Source organism: Pinus tabuliformis, chromosome 4_1 (genome assembly GCF_031772625.1).
Source record: "Pinus tabuliformis cultivar Carrire ecotype Pingquan chromosome 4_1, CPIR1, whole genome shotgun sequence".
NCBI lineage: Eukaryota > Viridiplantae > Streptophyta > Pinopsida > Pinales > Pinaceae > Pinus > Pinus tabuliformis.
The window spans coordinates 828388021-828393735 of record NC_142303.1 but is presented as its reverse complement, the minus strand read 5'-3'; positions in this window follow the sequence as shown (position 1 = coordinate 828393735).

Sequence of the window (5715 nt, the reverse complement as noted above, 5' to 3'; positions counted from 1 at the left end):
AGAGAGTGTAAGAGGTGTGTAAGAACATTAAAGAGAGAGAGAGGAATGGATCCATTAAGAGAGAGATACTAACTTATGCATTAATTGAGGGGAGTTACATATGACATGATTAAGTCTCATTATTGAGAGACTTGAATTTCTTTTTAATAATAATATAATAATATCGTAAAGAGGATAATAGTAATAATAATAATAATAATAATAATAATAATAATAATAATGATGATGATGATTAATTTAAAAATTAAACAATTGAGATTGATTAAGGATAGGTTAAGTGATTTTCTTCACATATATATGATTACGAATTGATGGAAGGTGATTTACTATTTTTGGAAAGTCATCCTTGCAAAGATAGACATGACTTTCTATTTTTAGAAATTCACTTTAGAAGGGTTAGAAATGAAATTTTATTCAAGGAAATCCATCCCATAGCTGCCAAGTTTTAGTTACTTAAATTTTGAAAAAATAGGAGGGCATCTTCTTTTATTTTCTTGGGGCCCATGATTTTATTTCCGTTCACTTAAATTTGATTGACCATATTTCTATCCTCCCCCATTTTTTTTGTTCATGGAATAATCTTGTGTTCTTGTAACCTAATTTTAACCATAAACTTCTTAATTTGTGTCTCCAAATCTCCTCTTTTTTCTTTAATTTTTTATGTGTATCTTCAAAGATTTCTTTTTCTTTTAGTTGAAACTCTTTGGTCACTAAAAGGTCTCCCATTTTCTTAAGAGTTTTGGCAAATTGAGATTAGAGATGAACTTCCCTCGACTTAGATTTATATATATCACATACCCATTTCCTTTTTTCTTCTTTAAGGCCTTTTATTTTTTTTTACCATATGTATATAGGAGAGCCAATGATCCATCTCTACTTGGCATTACTAGCCAAGGTTTTGAATCTTGGCTCATTCTCCATAAAAGGGTTATACGAAAAGCGAATGGGCCATTTTTTTTTTAAATCACTCAATGGTTAGCTATTCGGTGGATGATTAAAGTCCCCCCATGCTACATGGGAGGAAGGTAATCAAAGATTTTGATCAAGATATTACCTTCCAACCAAGAATATATCTAAACTAATTGCAATAAACCCTAGTTTGATTTTCATGTCATTCCAATTATACTTGGACAATTTGGGTTTCACATCCAGAAGATCTAGCTTAGATATAAGCTCTTCCATCCTCTTTTCGAATTGATCTTTGACTATATGTTGTACTGGCTGCAACACCCTCTAAATTTTTGGCCTGCATCCAATTTTGGAGCCTTCCTTGGTGTTTTACTTGATGTTTGTAAAACTCGAGCTCATCCCATGAGCTCGTGTCAAGTCTTGACACCCTCTTTGCTTGACCATTCACCAGACATCTTTTAGCATGTTGGTCACAATGTCATGCTTGTAGTCATGTTCTGGCTATGTTCAAGGTTTGTCTTCGTGTGTACAAGTTGTATTCACTATGTAAGCATCTGTCACACTCACACACGAAGTTGTATGAAATTTCATGCAAGTGTCGTCACCGTCGATTAATGATCTATCCCATGTGTCACACTTGTTTCTCATACCCTTTGGTTAGTCACACTAAGCATATGTTGTCTTGTTAATTTGAGGTTCCTTGTCATCAAGTCGTGTTGAGTGTGTGTTCGCAACATCATGTATACACAAGTCCACTTACTCACACACTTAGTCATTTTACCGAAGACCTGTCGACCAAATCAACCTCCATCAGTTGGACCTCCAGTGAGCTGCATTATGCGGTCTCAGCCCTTATTAACCAAGTACTACTGCCCAGAATTACATAGAGCTTGAGGCTGCCTCCCAGGCAGTCTGCACTACAAAATCTTGGATTCGACCTGGCTAACTATCACCGAGAATAGCGCAAAAGTTACCCAAGAATCCATCTCAATCTATGCTCCCCGCAAGTCAATCCATCAAGCCTCTCACTGGTCAACCAGAGAGTTTGACTGTGCAATGACCGCTGGTTTCACTTCTCAAAAAAATTATGTAGAAGTTGTCACCATGCCTTCCTCCATTGACTATAGAAATTGTGCAAACATGAGAGGCAAGCACCCACTTCCTGTCACTACATTTCCCCTTAAAATTGCGTAGTTCTATTAGTTAGTCCCCCTGTCAGCTAGCTTGCTGCTCCTCCTAAAAATTGTGTAGTTTTCTTCGACTGTCCACTAGCTACCTCACACCCCGCTTAGCGTGGAAACTATGCAAACATGTCTTCCATGCCTACCTCCCAATTCTATGCATTTTTGGCCAGCAAGCTCCTCCAGCCCATTCCTAGCCTCCCCTGAGAATCTGCACAATTTTCACTGCCAGTGTCCTCCCTGCTGCCCACATTGCCTCCCTAAAAAAATTACATAGTTCTGCCTCTCAGTAGAGCCCGATCCCGCAAAATGTCACTATTATTCCAAAATTCTCATCCCAGCCTCCCAGTGACCTCTACGCAATTTTCCTTGACACTACCTCAGAGCCTCGCATCTCGACCTAAAATGTGCTCCATGCAGTTTGAAAGCCTTGTCCTCTCTCTCGATCACCTGCACCAGAAAATGAAAGATGATGCATCATGGTAGACTAGGATATTTCTAGATTTGATGTCATCTCATCATGAGTGATTGCAAATATAGGTAGATGGATGAGACATGACACAATGACGAACGAGACGAATAAGGAGCACATGCTAGGAGACTTGTTCGTGAACGAATGAACACATGAAGCATGCCAAGTATCAATGGAGGGGATACATGCACGTGAAACATCAAGCAAACACCAAGACCATCAAAGACTCCACACACCTTGCCATGTTGAGGTGAAACTATGATACACCAAGAGCACACTCATCACTCAACAACACTGCAGCTCGACATCAACACCACCATCAACATGAACATACCAACACTGTCATGTTGAGTCATGTCATAAGTCATCTCAAAAAGATCACTATTGTGGGCCATACTGTTGTAATCAATTTAATGTAACATGGAAGTCCAGGAGACCCACATAAAAGGTTGAAGAGTCATGTCAGTTGAAGATTAAGGTAAGTCAAATAGTCATGAGGGAAGTCGAAGAGTCACAAGAGTCAAGTTCACCCTTGGCTATATATACCCCTCTATTGATGGTGTTGGACTAGCCAAAATTTAGGGGATCACCCTAGTATGAAGTCCCAACTAAACCTTACACCATTTGGTGTGGCAGTGCCATCCGGTATGATGGTCTGATTGTTATTATCTGAAAGATTTGCTTCAACTCTTGCTTGTTAGCACGTGAGAGTGGTATGCTTTGTCTTCGAGAAGTGAGGTTTGCGTGCCTCATGAATGTAAGTGTTATTTGTGTCAATGGTTCTTTCACTGTAGAGGAAGAGGGTGAAAGTGAGTCCCAAGTCGGTTGGGAGTAAGTCCCAACTCGAGTAGGAACACACAACACAACAGGATGTGCACAACTTTCGAAGGAAAAATCCACACGAATGTGGCAGTCACAACACACAACAGAAGATAACTTGTACAATAGTCAACAAATGTTGTCTGCATAGTGCAATGGTTATTACAGCAAGTTTTATGTGAAAGGTTTTTCTGATGTCCAGGAAGGTAGCCACCACGGGCGAGACAACATTAACAAAATATACAACACATTTTCATTAATATATTATGTATTACAACAAGTGAAATAGTTCAAGTGTGAAACACGGGTTAAAGAAACATGCATCACAAGTGTTTAATATTAGTCTTACAACAGTTACAATACATGTGTGAAAACATGTTGGCATGTTAGCAGGCTTCTAAATTAAGAAAAATTTCCAAGACACATCGTTAAACCATACATCACTGACCCTGTGAGCGGGGCGTTGGAGCCACTGCTTACTCCTCAAAGAAAATATTATAGAATCTCTTGGATATGTGGGAGGAGCTGAGGTGAAAATTCCTTTGCATGTACAATTGAGGGGGTATTTACAGCTAAGGGTGAAAATGACCCTTGTGGCTGTTCGACTACCCTCATGACCATTTGGCTTCCAGGACTCTTCAACTTAACATGACTCTTTAAACAACAAGTGGGTCTCTTGGACTTCCACGTTACATCACATTGATAGACTATATCACCCATAGTAGAGATGTGGACGACATGACTCATGGCATGACTCGACATGAGAGTGCTCGTACATTCATGTTGCTATGGGTGTGCATGACGATTTGTAGTGTTGCTGGGTGATGGATGTCCTCATGGTGTGTCATAGCTTCACCTCCGCATGAAAAGTGTGTGGAGTCTTTGATGGTCGTTGGTTCACTTGATGTTGCTTTTGCACGTTGCTTCTTACTTGTATGTTGGAAGGCTTGACAAGTTCGTCTATTCACCAAAGGTGCATGTTCATCCATTTGTCTATACATGAGCACATCTTGCATTTTTTCTCATCTGTCCATCCGTGAACACATCTTTGCATGATCATCCCTTCGTGAGAACATATCTTTACATGCATCGTTTGTTCATTTTTTGGTGAACATGTCCTTCTGCATGTGCTCCCTTCATTCATCCCATTTGTCATCGCACCATGTTTGTTTGTGTACCCGTTCCTACAGTCACTCGTGACAAGACGATAACAAATCCAAAAACCTCTTAGTCTACCATGATACATGATCATTTTGGATGTAGGTGACTGAGAGAGGCAACAAGGTTGTGAGGTGGGATGGAGGCTTCGGGCACTACTGGTGAAAACTGTGTAAGAGTTACTAGGTTATGGAGATGGGAAATCCAGATCGACAGTGACTATCCATGAGGTCTGGCCCTACTAGAGGAAAAAACTATGCATTTTTTGAGGGGAACAGTCCAGGCTACAGGAACGCTAGGTAGGAAAAATCTTCGCAGTTTCCGGAATGAGTGGGAAACAGGGCTTGGCAGCAAAAACTGCACAATTTTTTTGAGGAAAAGTCCAGGCTGCACGGAGGCTTGGCACAAAAAATTTGCACAAATTTTTGGAGGAATGGGCCAGGAGATTAGCAGCCAAAACTACGCAATTCCTAGAGGGAACTGACAGCTGGTTGCTGGGTCACTGGAAGCAGAAACTGTGCAATTCCTAAGGGGAGCTGGCAGTCTGCTGCTAGAGCTTAGCAGCAAAAACTGTGCAATTCCTAGAGGGAACTGACAGTTTGCTGTTAGGAGTTGCTGGCAGGAAAAAATTAGCTGAGGCTGGGGCTAGCCTGCTGATCACCTCTACGGAATTTATGATCTAAGCAGACTGCTGGACAGCAGAGAGCCTGCTCATAAAAAATGTGCAATTTTCTAGGTGAGCAGCCAGTCGACTGTCAGCAGGGCTGCTTGGAAAAATTGTGCAATTTTTTGAGGGAGATAGGGATGGGCATTGGGTGTTTGTCCACCCTATCTGTGCAATTTTCTTAGTGAGCAGAGTGAGCAAGGCCTGCAACCTCTATGCAATTTTTTAGGGGAGTAAGTCTCAGGGTGGCTGCCAGTTCAAACTCTCTAGTTAACTAGCATGAAGGTGGATTGATTTGCTTGCAGATAATGCAGCTTGAAATGAATTGTTTGGTTCTTCTGTGCTATTTTAGGTGACAGTCAATCGAGTTGATGGCGAGGTGATGTTCCAGCTATCAAAACGGAGTTGATCATCATAACTTCAACAAAAAATGACTAAGTGTGTGAACGAGTGAAAGATGCATATGTGATCCTGCAAACACACACTTACATGAATCGACGATGAGATGACTC